This window comes from Mustela nivalis (assembly GCF_964662115.1).
Source record: "Mustela nivalis genome assembly, contig: HAP1_SCAFFOLD_2481, whole genome shotgun sequence".
Taxonomy (NCBI): Eukaryota; Metazoa; Chordata; class Mammalia; order Carnivora; family Mustelidae; genus Mustela; species Mustela nivalis.
In genome coordinates, this window is record NW_028134184.1 from 44,412 (window position 1) to 59,101 (window position 14,690).

The 14,690-nt window shown below is 44.3% G+C and overlaps 1 protein-coding gene across 6 annotated transcripts in view; it reads left to right on the top strand.

Moving 5' to 3' along the window:
- Positions 1-4,402, top strand: part of LOC309858442 (conserved oligomeric Golgi complex subunit 2-like) — a 29,527-nt gene extending 25,125 nt beyond the window's left edge. For 2 of the 6 annotated variants that reach the window (XR_014308192.1, XR_014308195.1), the window contains 2 exons: positions 2,242-2,350; positions 3,186-4,402. The gene's annotated coding sequence lies outside the window, so the exon portion shown is untranslated. Of the gene's footprint in view, positions 1-2,241 lie in introns of all 6 variants that reach the window. The other 4 variants (XR_014308191.1, XR_014308194.1, XR_014308193.1 and 1 more) reach the window with 2 other exon arrangements.
- The last annotated feature ends 10,288 nt before the right edge of the window (positions 4,403-14,690 follow it).

The following is a 14,690-nucleotide window of genomic DNA, read 5'->3' on the forward strand; positions in this document are numbered from 1 at the left end:
AACTAAGTAGCACATAAATTAATACTTCACATCCAGTCTAATTAGGCGGGGACGGCTTAGTTAGAATTCATTTCTGAACAAGAAGAAAATCCAGGTTTGTGGCTAGAATGTAGCTCCAGGAGAGTGGAGAGCATGAAATGGTGAAATCTATAACACGTTCCTATAAACCCTTTGGTTATAGACCACAGTTCCAACACGTCATTATGCTTGCAGTGGAAAACTATATTTGGAATCACCTTCCCTGAGGACTAGCAAAGTCCTGTTGATCTTTAAGGCATACCTACCATTCATCTTGGTTTTTCTCCATCTCATTTTTTTCCCTAGACATGCCCAGAGTATTACCATTGATGTATTTTGCACCAGCATTATATTATTATGAAACAGTATAGGACACATCCAGTTGAAATTTACAAACAGGAAAGAAAAAGCTTATGAAATAGGAAAAAGATGATGGCTCTCTTTGTTATACTGTGATTGTCTTGTTCCCTTCCTGGTGTGAATTTTCAATCAGCCAGGGTAGATGAGTGACTCGGAAAATGAGTGCACCGTGAGACGCACAGTGGTGCAGTGGGAGTAGCCCGGGCTGGTTCTGCACATACCAGCTGGGCTGCCTGCGTCAAAGTCGCCTGGTGCCCTGCGTGCCCTGCGTGCTCTGTTGTGTGAGGCTAACAGTCCCTCCCCCTGCAGGCGGAGTTAAGTTTCTAAATTTTAGGAATTAAGGTTTTAGATTTGGAAGGAACTTGAGAGACCATATGCTCCACATGTCTCATGGAGATTAAGAACGGACACATCCCAAAGGAAGCGATTCTCTGGTCCTAGGTCTCTGCCCCCTTTCACATCAAGGCATTCAACGAACTGGTCAGCCTCCACTGTGCTTGTGTCTCTAGCCCGTTGCACTCGTGCTTCTGCCCCGTTCGTCCACACTTAGCAGACAGTCTGCATGCGGCCCTTCTGCAGCCCGTGTGTCTCCAGCGGCTCTTCTTCGCTGCGGCCCTTGGCAGCACCTGCAGCCCCTCCAGCCATGTCCACGTTTGGCCCCTGGGGAGCTGGCCCTCCAGTGTTCTTCCCGTCTTTGCTGTTACTGCTGTGCTTCTCAGATAGAAACACCTCAGTGAGCTCTGTGTCTACAATCCTGTCCCTTTGCAACACTGTCCTTGATAAACAGACATTGTGCACTTTCTTTCTCAGAATTACCTTGGAGGACTTTTTTCTCCAGAAGAGCAGCTCTGAGCTCTAGAGTCAGGAAAGCCAGAGCAGCGTCAGCGCACGGTAAATCCATCATGCTCTGCCAGGCCCAGAAATGCCGAGATAAGGATAAATAGGAAATGCGCATGGGATCAGTCAGTAGAGGTTGGGATTAGGCTTCGGCATTGGCGTTGGTCGTGCTGAGCGCTTGCCTTCCCTCCACACCAGTTATGCTCTGGGACGGGGCACACCGTGGCAGGTCTCCAGACATTTTGGGTTTCCTTACAGTGTGTTTCCTCACTACCTGACTGCCCATCTTCAGATGTGGGATGCCTCATAGAGCCCAGCAGGGACTTTGGGGCCTTTGTTGTGGTTTTTGGTTTTTTTTTTTCTTTCACTGTTCGACTTCCTTTTGAATGGGGTTGACGCTTTCTTAATGTGGGGGGCAAGAGAGAAGTGTATCCAGTACACTTGATGGCAGATGCACTGTGAGTGATTTCTCACCAGCTCCCGGAGCACCGAGCTTGCTCTTTCTGCCATTGGGTAAATGTAAACTTGGAGTCCGCTGCTCTGAGCGATTTCCCAGGTTGCTGCTAGGCGGTCAGTTTTAGCTGATTGAGGAGACAGCAGTAGTTGGTACTGGGGAGGTACTTGGGAGGGAGAATGAGGCAGGCAGAGAAGAAGAGGGGGATTCGGGTATGAACGGTAGGACAGGGCAAGAGAGAGGAGGGGGTTAGAGAATGGGAGAAGAAGGGAGAAGAAGGGCACGAATGGGAGAGCCCGAGGAACGTGGTGGAAACATGCAGTTGTACCCACACTGACCTAAAATAGCTCCATCCCCTTGCCTGGGGCCTGTGGCCCGGGCCAGGCTGCATCGGTGGCTTCTACGACCTCCCCGCTCCTCACCCCTTGCACCTGGGGCCTGCTGCACAGACAGTTTGTCCTGAAAATTGATGGCGTGCAGGTGCAGGTGCCTGAATGCTGTAAGGCATGGGGGGCGGTGGGGGTGGCAGGTTTTAACTTTGGGAATTATACTTCTCTAATTGTCTCTACTAGCCCTCTCTGGACTAGACAGATTTTGGAGAGAATTGCCTCAGAATTTAACCAGTTACAGTTTCATGCTGTTCAGAGCAAAGGCATGCCTCTTCTGGACAAAGTAAGACCAGCAAGTGTTGGTTTCGATTTTCAATTTGCTGTTTGTGAATTTCCTGGATGATTTTGGTTTGACCTAGCATTGCTCCCTGATAATTGCTACTCTACAGGATTTTGAAGCTAGCTTTGAATTTTTTTTTTTTCAGTGTCTCCTGCTTGGGACCCTGCTTCCATTATGTCACACTAGGTAGATTTTGTGTAAAGACACAAGCGTAGTCTCCAAACTATGCAAGTAAAATTAATTCTGAATATCATGTAACTTGACACATCATATGATGTAGTCAGAGTTCATTTATCCAAAGCCCTTGACTGGGTTTAAATGCATGTTTGTCAGATTTACTCCGTAGCTTAAGAGGCAAATAACTTTTTGTCGTTCAGTAATTGTCTAAACTTCACTTTGATGAAGCCGACTTACTTTCAAAGAAATCATAGGGAGGGGACGCCTCAGTGGCTCAGTCAGTTAAGCCACTGCCTCTGACTTAGGTCATGATCCCAGGGTCCTGGGATCGAGTCCCACCTTGGGCTCCTTGCTTGGCAGGAAGCCTGCTTCTCTTTCTGCTTGTGCCTCCTTGTGTGCTTGTGCTCTCTCTCGACAAATAAATAAATAAAAACCTTTAAAAAAGAAAGAAAGAAAGGAAGGAAGGAAGAATGAAAGCAATCATGGGGAGAAGAGATTCATTGTTATTCTCTAGGCAATGTTGGGATTTTAATCTTACATATATTCTGGTAGAATTAGAGGCTCGCTTTATATATATAAAACACATATGTATATAAATTATACACATATATTTGAGCTTTTAGAAACTGTTGTGCCTGGACCTTCTTTCCTGGTCTCTCTGTTCTTGCAGTGTATAGCCCACATTACGGCCATGCTGCAGCAGTCCCTGGGAGGCCTGCTGCTAGAAGGGCTTCAGACTTCCAATGTGGACATCATACGGCACTGCCTCCGGACTTACGCTACTATTGACAACACACGGGATGCAGAAGCGTTAGTCGGTCAAGTACTGATGAAACCGTACATAGATGAGGTTTGTGCCCCCATGCACCTCATTCCGCAAACACAGAGCATCTAATCTGGCTTCGTTTCTTGACTGGGTGCGAGAGAGCTCAGGGCTCTTCCTTGAAGATGCTCCTAGTTCCTGCTCTTCTGGTTGTAAGAAAAGGTTGGTCCCGCTTGGTACCCATCAGCATGGCAGGAATCAGGCATGCGCTCTGGTTTCTTCCAGTAATGCCATAGCTCAGGGATCATCTTAATTTAGTAGGGGTGAGGGACTTGCCTAGGAAGAAGATACGGATCAGAACATTTTCAGGTCAATTTCCATTTCCATAAGTTATACGTTAATGAAGTTGCCGAAAAGCGTGACCCCACCAAGGTGCCCGTGCCCACTGGAGGAGCTGGAAGACAGCTCTGTGCGCAGGGAAAGTCCGTGAGGGGAGGCGTCTTAGCAGAATTGATGTGGCCTAAGTCTTGAAGACCATGGGGGAGTTTGCCAGGCTAGGAAGGTGGGAGGGAGGGAATATTCAAAGATAAAGGGCTTTTAAGGGCGAGTTAGCGGGGTAGTACCTTAAGTCCGGAACTTGGTTACCCAGTGTTCTTGACCTATGAGGATACAGTTAAATACAGGGAGTCAGTGTATCCTGCCTCTGAGTGGCCGGAGTATGGGCTGCACCGTGTGAGGCCGCCAGCAGTCAGCAGCTTCCCATTTAGAGAGAGTCGGTTTCATCTAGTTCAGGCTGACAGAAGTCATGAAGCCAGTCTCAGCGTTTGAGGGCTTTCTTCCAGTCACCTGCCAGTGCGAGTGTTCTTTCTGTCCGGTAAGTATAAAGCTACCCACCATGACTTCAGGATGAAAGGCTTCCAGTTTTAAAACGGGACAGTATCCCAGTGATAGAAGTGAAATTGAAGGATTAATTTCAGTAATCTTCTCAGCTTCATTAGGACTACTAAAAGTAAATGATCTGTCAGTTCTTTGTATGTATCCTATTATAGTTCATAGCTCTCTCTGTGGGGGTGAAAAAGATCACATTATTCTTTGCACTAAATGAAAATATTTTAGTTATTTAATTTATGCCCTTTTCACTGAACTGAATCTAATAGGCTAAATTAGGGAAGTACTTTACGTTTCTGTGTCTGTCTTCCATCACTTTCCATCTCAGCCCTTTCCCTGTTCTGGAGACGGTAGAGGATAAGGCCAGGGTGAAGATGGTACAGAGCTGTTGTCTGCAGATACAGTATTTCGCTTTTAAGCTCAGAAGGGAAGCAGATGAGTGTGTGTGATGTTTTAGATTCAGGCCAGTCTCTGTCAGTGCACAGGACAGCTCCCCATAGCAAAAATTAATGTAGCATCCCCACCCCACAACCCCACAAGTCCGTTGTGCACACAGCAGCCTGAATGATTCTTTTCTTTTCTCATTAAGATTTTATTTACTTATTTGACAGAGCCAGAGAGAGATCTCATGTAGGCAGAGAGGCAGGCAGTGGGAAAGGGAGAATCAGGCTCCCTGATGAGCAGAGAGCCCAATGCGGGGCTCGATGCCAGGACCCCGAGACCATGACCTGAGATGAAGGCAAAGGCTTAACCCACTGAGCCACCCAGGCACCCCGATCCTTTTCTAATCTAAATCAAGTCAAGCCTCTTCAAAACCATCCAAGCTCTTCTCATCTGGCACAAAGTTAAAGGCACATCTTTACAATGGCCTTCAAGACTTTATGTGATCTGACCCCACTACCTTCCTTACCTACCTCCTACCACTTGCCATCTGGCTCATTTTTTGCCCAGCATTATTGGTCGCTGTGTCATTCTTTTAACACACCAGATGTGCTCCCACCTTGGGCTTACTGTTTGCTTTGTGTGGGATGCTCTTCTCCAAACAGCACAACTGCTCATTCCTTAATTTCCTCCAGGTCTTTCCTCAAATGAGGGAGACTTCCCTGACACAGTCCCATAGAAAATACCAACCTGCTCCCCTAAACCCCCACACCCCATGTCCACTCACTCAGCTTAGTTTGCTTCCTACCCCACATCAACCCCTGATTAGTATGTATATTTATTTGCTTCATTTCTCACTCAACAACTAAAATGAAAACTCCAAGAGGACATCAAATTCATTTTGTTTCTTGTTAACTATTCTGTCTTTAGGGTTTAGAACAGTACCTGACACATAGTAGATGTTCCGTAAATATTGGAGAATGATTCGTTTCTATTTTTGCCTTTTCTCTATCCATTCTTTTCACAGCAGCCAAAAATGACATTTTAAAAATGCAAAAGGAATCCCATGACCACCCTCCACTTACCAGTGTAAAACCCTTCAATGGCTTTTCGTTGTGCTCAAGCCGCAGCTGACATTCTACAGCCCAGGCCAGATAAAGATTTCAGAGTTCTTAATCACTGGAAAGATGATGGTGTTGTCACCACCAGAGATATTTAAATATTTTTGAAGATTAGATCCCAAAGTAAGTGTGCAAAAAGCCTAGCAATATCCGATTTCACAAACTCAGATTTCATAAAGTCTCATTAGTCTTCTCACCTTGTGTAAGTTTAATCTTTCCTCGGCCCCCTTTTCTCTTCTGTTTCAGGCACTCACCATACTTTGCCAGAATGACCATAATGGCCTTCCAACCTGTCATCTCATCTTCAGGAATATGCCCCTTTCCCTCCCCTCCTCACACCAATTCATCCTCTAAACTTATTCTAAGATGATCACTCTAAAATGTGCATCTCATTCTGTCCTTCCCCTACAGGAACTTACTCAGTAGCTCCTAAGGACGTGTGAATTTCCTTGGTGTGGTATTTTTACAAGACCCTTTGCTTGCAAGTGGTAGCAACCACAAAGAAAACTGGAGGAACCAAAAGGGAAAAGCAAGCAAACAAACAAAAAACAAAGGAATGTCCAGGTTCCTGTAGGGGTGGATACCACAGAAGTTTATAAAAATCCAAAAGAAGACGGGGCACCTGGGTGGCTCAGTGGGTTAAGCCTCTGCCTTTGGCTCAGGTCATGATCCCAGGGTCCTGGGATCGAGCCCCACATTGGGCTTTCTGCTCTGCAAGTAGCCTGCTTCCTCATCTCTCTCTGCCTGCCTCTCTGCCTACTTGTGATTTCTGTCAGATAAATAAAGAAAAAATCTTTTTAAAAAATCAAAAGAAGAGCTGCAGAACTAAAATTTCAGAATCAAGAACTAGGAACTGGAAACCGGCAAAACACTTTTCTCTTTGTCCATGTCTCATGTTTACTCGTCTCCATAAGGCTACTTTCTTCTCTGGTCAGAGACTCTTCAAGTGTCCGGGAAGATGGCCATTGCCAGCTCCTGAATCCCATCCAGCAAGGCCAGTCACTTGCCTAAAGAGAGAACCTCGCCTTCCTGTCATTTACATATATTTCCAAGGGAGACTCTGATTGGTCCTATTGGTGTCAGGCGGACCAATCACTATATGGGTTTATATGTGTGCCCATCCTCCCCCAGACTGCATAAAGCACAGGCAAAATTTTTTAAATTAACATATAATATATTATTTGCCCCAAGGGTGCAGGTCTGTGATTCATCTGTGTTACACATTTCACAGCACTCACCCTATCACATACCCTCCCCAATGTCCATAACGCATCCACCCTCTCCATACCCCCTCCATCCCCGCAATCCTGTTTGTTTTGTGAGATTAAGTCTGTTATGGTTTGTCTCTCTCCCCATCCCATTTTGTTTCATTTTATCCCTCCTACCTCCCATGACCCCCTACCCTGCCTTTCAAGTTCCTCATATCAGAGATCATATGATAATTGCCTTCCTCTGATTGACTTACTTCACTTAGCATAATACCCTCTAGTTCCATCCAAGTCATTGCAAATGGCAAGATTTCATTTTTGATGGCTGCATAATATTCCATTGTGTGTGTGTGTGTGTGTGTGTGTGTGTGTGTGTGTGTGTGTTTATCACATCTTCTTTATCCATTCCTCTGTTGATGAACATCTAGGTTCTTTCCATAGTTTGGCTATATGGAAATTGCTGCTGTAAACATTCAGGTTCACATGCCCCTTTGGATCACTACATTTGTATCTTTACAAAGATATGTAAATAGCCATTGTGGGGTTGCTGGGTCCTAGGGTAACTCTATTTTCCTCTTTGAGGAACCTTCATAATGTGAAGCACAGGGGAAATTATCCAGAGTGAACGGCGTTGTGTACCAAGAAAGAGGAAGATGAGAAAGTACAGAGGTCAGGCACAACACATAGCCCACAGTTTCCACCATTTACATGATCTCTTCGATTCCACTTTTCCCTGCTCCTTCCGCAGGTTCTGTGCTTGAACCACAGTGAGCCCCTGTGAATTCATGGATGGCTTTGGCCACAACTGCTGCTCTCTGTGCCTAAAACCCTATTTGCTGGCTTGTTGTACAAAGATAATACTTCCGGACATTCTTCACACATCATACACCTCATACATCACCTCCTCCAGGAAGTCTTTGTTTGGAACTAGGGGTTTTATTGTTATTTAGGGATAGTAAGGCCAACAGACCAGGAGATCACTGCCATTGAAAAGACAATTGGTTACAGATCCCAGAAGGAGGGGCTGGCGCAGCCACCAGGGAGGGGTGGGGTGGGGAACAAAAGGGAGCACCGGGATCTGTCAGGATGGGACTGAGGGTAAGAGTCTTTATTGTGGTTTCTGTAGGAAGGAATGGGGGAAGTAGGGATGGTAGGTTGGGACTGGCTGATTTGGACACTTTCAGCAGGAGCTGGGGTATAATGGCTGTCCCTGGTTGTCTGTTACTTGGCCCTGGGGTGATTCGGACCCTGAGTAACAGTTCCACAGAGAAGGTGGTCAGGAATTCAGACTCTAGATTCATTGCTTTGCATTTAAACACCTCACTTCCAGCTGAGGGGTAACTCTCTCTAGGAGCTGACCAACCCTGGAGGGGCAGTCCTTCCAGCTTCAGCAAGCACTCATGATGGTCAAAGTATCAAAATATGGAAAATAAAGGACGGTTACTCATCTTCCCTGATTTTTTTTTCTTTTTAAACTTCTTTTATTTAAATTCAATTAGTTAACGTAAAGTGTATCAATAGTTTCTAATGCAGAGTTCAATTATTCTTCCCTGATATTTTTTTCACCCTCTTCCCCTAAATCAGGTTTCTGTGACTCTTACTTCTGATCCCATAATAACCAGTGCATATTTCTGTCCTTGCAAGGTGACAGCGCCAACAATGGCATCCCAAGTGACAGCATAGCAATGTTCAACCTTCAGATTCCTTTGAGGGAAGAGGGTGAGAACTTGAAGCCATTTTAATTTCGATGTAATGGATGTGTGACCTCATTTGATGTGGGTAGCCTGTAAGACTGCACTTCTAGTCTTTACTCACGTGTCTTAAAAATATTTTTATTCATATTTTTTTATTAAAATGATGACAACAAAACTCGAGGTGTGCAATATATCCTGAATTTCCACCATCACATTCACTTATAGAGCCATTGTTCATTCATCCTCATACTGATTATTGAATACGTTTTTTCTCTGCATTATTGTGCCTATCTTCGACCTTCCAAATACACAATTAACCAGGAAAATTTAAACTCTGACTGCTCTTTTAAGAAATTCAGGCTTGTAAATATCCGTGCATAGAAAATCAAAACAGTATGCCTGATTACACAAGGACCCCTCCCACTGCTGAATGTATGGTGCCTTATTATCTTTGTATGGTGCCTGGGTGTGGATTAGGAAAAGAAGCACCTTCCTTTGCATGGTTGCAGCTGTGTGCTGTGGAGACTGCTTGGGGAGCAAAGCACAGGTTGGTTTTTAGCCCAAAGTGTCTCCTTCTGGTAACCCTTAAAACGTCAGGCGAAGATGCTGAATGTGCACTATTTTGCCCCAATGGGCGTAGCTCAATTCATGTTCCTCCCTGGAATTTCCTCCGGGACCAGATAGTGTTATACAATAGCAAGTGAGGGACTAACCCATCACTGTGTAAATTTCTGCTGCCATAATAAAATGTGCATGTTTATGTTTAGGAATCTGAACACGTATTTGACCTTCTTACTGATTCAACTTTGAAGCAAAGACTTTTTTCATCTTTTCTTTAAGACTTTGGGTTAAATTAAGGTGTGCTCTGAGATTTTAAGGCAAATTGTCACGAGTCAGCCTTTACAGTTACTTATCTCTGTAATCATATTTTTCTCAAGACACAAAATACACGTACACACAAACTAAAACACAGATACAGTTTAGATGCCGACTCGAATTGTCAGCCAGGGCTGTTGAGTTCACATTTTTTATCATCCCAGGTGATTGATTATATTAAGTGAATATTAGCAGTTACAAAATAAATCTACAGTAATACAATGTACTTTTATCATTTTTAAACATTAATGGGTTTTGGTTAATTATTCCTGTTTCTTAAAAAATAATTTAAAAAAATATAGCTCTCTTATAGTCTGAATGTTTGTGTCCCCTCTCAAAAGTCATATGTTGGAGGGGCGCCTGGGTGGCTCAGTGGGCTAAGCCTCTGCCTTTGGCTCAGGTCATGATCCCAGGGTCCTGGGATTGAGCACTGCATTGGGCTTTTTGATCAGCATGGAGCCTGCATCCCTCCCTCTCTCTTTCTGCCTCTCTGCCTACTTGTGATCTCTGTCTGTCAAATAAATAAATAAATAAAATCTTAAAAAAAAAAAAGTCATATGTTGGAGCCCTAATCCCAGTGTAATGACATTTACAGATAAGGCCTTTAGGAGATTATTAGGTCATGGTGGTGGGGCCCTAACAATGGGATTCGTGTCCTTGTGGGAAGGGACGGGAGAGAGCCAATGATATGATATAGTACATATAATATATGAAATATTATCATAATGTTATATTCTATCAATAAATGAAATGCAAAAAATAAATAAATTTCCAGGTACTGTACAAGGCACTAGAGGTAAGCAGTAACAAAGAGGAAGTTCTCCCTGCCCTTCTGACATTATATATTTTTTCCTATGATATTAAAGAAAGTTATTTTGTGAATTGTTGGGTTAAAATAACTGACTTACATATACGTCCCTCCTAAAAAATTCCTAGTCTGTCATTGACTTTAAACACTGTACATTTGACTCAAAATAATTTTAAAAAGATTTAATTCTAGTATAGACACAAAATAAAATTAAATGGAATGACAGGTATTTACAGAAATCTGTTGGGTGATATGGTACTTGAGAGAAAACAGATACAAAGGGAAGACATTGAGGATATTTGTGGGTGTTTGGAAGGAATTTCTGCGTCCATTCAAGGACTCTGGTTCTGCATATTACCTCCCAGACTTTCAAAAAGCTGAGACTGGGAATGAACTGGGCCAGATACAGGGATGCATGAGAGGGTGTCAGACTTCATCAGTGATTCAGGATGCCGGCTCAGAGGGGCAGACATTGTCAGTGTGGCAGAGCGGGGGAAGAGGAAGTTGGTGTTACATAACTGGGATGAACCATTTGGAAGATACGGGCAAGTTTGTGTTCCTGGAGATGGAAACATCAATTAACATTTTAATCCCTTGATAAGAAACCCCAAAGTTAAGCAAGTATCCAGCCATCTTTTGACAGTGAGATTATAACCAGAGTTTTCATCTAAGTAGAGCACTCGCCCCCCAACCTTCTTTGGCAAAGGGACCCATGTCCACCTTTCCCTGTAATCATGGAGGTTAGCCGGGATTGTGTGGGGAAGTTGGCAAAAGCAGAACAGGCTCTCCAAAAGGGAAGGGAACAACAACTCTGCTTGTTCTAAGATTGAAATCAAGTAATAGAGATAATCTTTTTCAAAGATGAAGCCAATATAATCTCAGCAGGGCCCCAAATTGCATTCCCATATAGACTTCTGTCTCCAAGGCAGAGCCAGAAGTCTCAGGAAGGACCACAGGTACCACGGAAATCAAAGAGGCCATTCATCAACCAAGCCTCAAAGTTGAGTCTTTATTATTATTTTTTTATCCCCAGCTAGAAAAAGCTTCTTCCTTTCAAACTTCTAGGAGCCAGGTCTGGGGGACTCTATGGTAGTGCTTCTTTCCTAGTGTGTCAAGAACACTCTTCCCATCATTAAAATTGAGTCAAGAAGCTTAGTGTTTGGGTGGAGGAAGATATGGGGGTGTGGGGTTGGCTGGAGAGAAGAGGCTGGGGTGAGTTCCTGGCTCCACACAGTCTGTGTGGTATGGAGAAGACCCAGAGCCCCCCCTCACCTCCCCAGTTCCTGCTGGAGAGCAGAGAGAAGACCAAGAGGGATGGGGCTGGGATGAGTAAGCCATGGTATATGGAGACTTGATAGGAGCCAGCCTCCAGCAGTGGGGACCCACAAGACCTCACCAGGACCACCCACAAACCAGCATTCTGCAGCAAAAACTACCAGTGCCACAGGACGCAGCATGAATCCAAGGGCTTTGTGCCCCGGAGCCTTCAGTCCCATCCCACCCTACATCCAGATCCATGGAGAGAGAGTGCCTATACCTGATAAAGGGTGCATGGTACAATGGAGTGTCTGACCCAGCCTGGTGAGGGAGCTGGATTTTGAATGCGCTCTACTTAATCACAAAGATGCTGAGATACTTTAAGTCCCCTGCTCATTCTCCATACAAAGCAGAGCCCCATGAGCAAGAATGGATAAGACAATAAAGAAGCCGTATTTTCTTTTCCCCATTGATGGTAGTGTGCACTCTGTCTCTCCACCAAGTGGGGGCAAATACAAAAAAGTGCCAGAGTAAGTGACCATCAACTCCCTGAACCAAAGTAGGGCCTTTGATGAGGGCCTCATAGCCTCATCGCCCATGAGTGAAAAATCACTGTGGGAACAAGGAAGCAGATTCAGTTTTGGGTTATGTGGCAGCCAATGCAGGAGAGCTCTGTCTGCCATCCCAGTGGGCTGTGTCCCAGGGAAGGGCTCTGCGAAATGATGGGAAAGGTTCATGTCAGAAAGAGCAGCCTAAGTGTCCATCACCACATGAACAGACCCACAAAATGTGGTAAATCCATACAATGGAAGATTATTCAGCTTAACAAAAGAAGGAGTGTGGGTGATGTCCCTGGTGGGCCATGTTGGCTCTTGGCTGGGACCTAAGCCAGGCCAGAACTGAAAACCTGCACCGTCCCACCAACTTGGGGTTTCCTGCTATGTGCCCCACAAAGGACAAGTGTACAGTGTCGGAGCGTGGGGACAGAAATAGCCTCAGTTAGTACCTACACTAAGAGTAGCTTTGGAAACTTCTGAAAACCCAACTCATCATCCATCTGGTTATGAAGGGATGTCTACAACATTAATCCCATGACCCATGTTTTACTTTGTAGAATTCCAAACAGTCAACAAGCTTGTGAGTGGTCTATTTATTTGCAAGCTTAGGTTGGTGCTTCTTGCCTTTAAAAGCCAAGCACTGTAGTTGCTACCGTAGATCAGTACAGTCTTTTACAGTTTTCAAAGCACTTATGAGTTCTTCCGCTATTCTTCTGAAAAGCAAAATGTGTATCAGTCAATGATGTAATTAGTTTGAACAGAAAAGAACTTTATTGAACATTATCAAGGGCCTTGAAGAATGCCTGGAGGGCCAATGCCAGGTTCTGGGGCTGTACCACCGCAGGACTGCCCAGGGGAGATAGTGCAGTGATACCCCAACAGTTGGCCCTGGATGGAACAATGGGCATGGCTGCTCAGAGAACTCCAGTCTTTTGCATCCATCCTTAGAAACAGATCCTACCTACTTGGTGCTTGCTTCTTCTTCTCCCATCAAAGCCTCATGTGGGTGCATCTGATGGGCAGACCTTGTATCATTTGCAAAGAAATTTCTGGCTTCTCTTGGGGAAGAAAGTCAACATGGGAAAATTCCTCAGAGGTAGGAAGAGTGTCCAAAGGATGCTGGCTGTTGCAAATTACAACAAACATGACAAACAATACCACTGACCATCAGAAGTGGGGTTTTAATGTCTTGAAACAGTTATTATTGGGTTTTAATGTTACTGGGAATCATTTACTGTAGGTTCACAAGATATCTGATAAGAGAGCACCTTTTAGATTTCTCTAACCAATAATGTCTGCATTCTGATCCTGCAGAAGAAAGTTCTCTGAAAGTGCTGACCAGCTTTGATTGCAATACGATTTCTCAGCTGATTCTTTTCATATCCTATTTGAAGCAGAGCTCAAAGCTCTGTACTCAGTGGGTGGTTGTATAATTGTTTTAATTCATTTGTTAAACATAATTATCTTTCCTCACTTCTGTCCTATTCCTTTGATATATGCTCAGCAACTAGGTCCCTAATGGATGTCATTAGAGCTTCCTACGGTGTGCAGCATGTGAGGGAAGGGGTGTTATATCGTTAAGGTGGGGACACATCTTCATTTCATGTTTCAGGGATTTAAGCTGTTTCTTTTGACACCTGGGGGCTAAGTTAATAAGAGAGTTCTTTGACAGCTTTATGTGAGCTAATTCTGCTTGTCACATGCTATAGGGGACCTGGAGAAGAGGGAGGGAGGAATTCAGAGGGCAGAGGATAGGTGGGGTGCCTTTGTTCAGTGACCATCCCCTCATGCCAACCACCAGCCCAATCATTAACTCTGTGCGTTTAAACACAGACATCCTGAGACAGATCTAAGAAAGGTTCTTGGCAACAGGTCAGAACATATTCTTGGGAAAAAGAGTTATGCTAGTGGACCCTTGTGAATCTGAGGTGTCTTCCTCCTAGAGACCTGGGTGTTTTGTAGACAACCTCTCATCCACCTTTTTGCAATGTCCCCACAAGGCACTTCTTCCCAAGTCTGGGAAAACTGAAGAATATTAGACTCTGTGCTCTTAGAGATCAGGGAAGGTGTCAATAAATCATCCTTCTGGGTTCTAACCTAGACTGACAACAGATAAGAACCGAGTTCAATCAAATGTGATAGGTATTGAGGGCTAGATGAATCAACATGGCTTAGATTCAAGACCAAAATAGTCTTGAATCTTCCTGTGCCCTGAATTGAAAAATGGTGCCCAGGGAATAGTGTACCTGGCCCGATCCAGCCATGCTTACCCCAAGAATATGAAGATTTCCCCCTGCATTTTCTTTCGAAAGTTTTATGGTTTTAGCCTTTACATTTAAGTCTACAATCTATTTCCAGTTAATTTTTGGATATAGTGTGAGGCAAGAGTGATGATTTGTTTTCCCATACATACATGCAATGATAGAAATGCTTTCCAGCCTGTCCCCAAGAAGAACGAGCCTGGGTCTTTCCCACTGTTTCCTGGCAATGGTCCAGCACAGCTTTCCTTCAGAGCAGGCAAATAACTGAAAGAAAATCCTCAAATTTAACAATCTTGTCTACTGGGTTTCAATGGAAGTTCATGCATTTTATCCATTCCCTCTTTTCAACCTGCTTTCTATA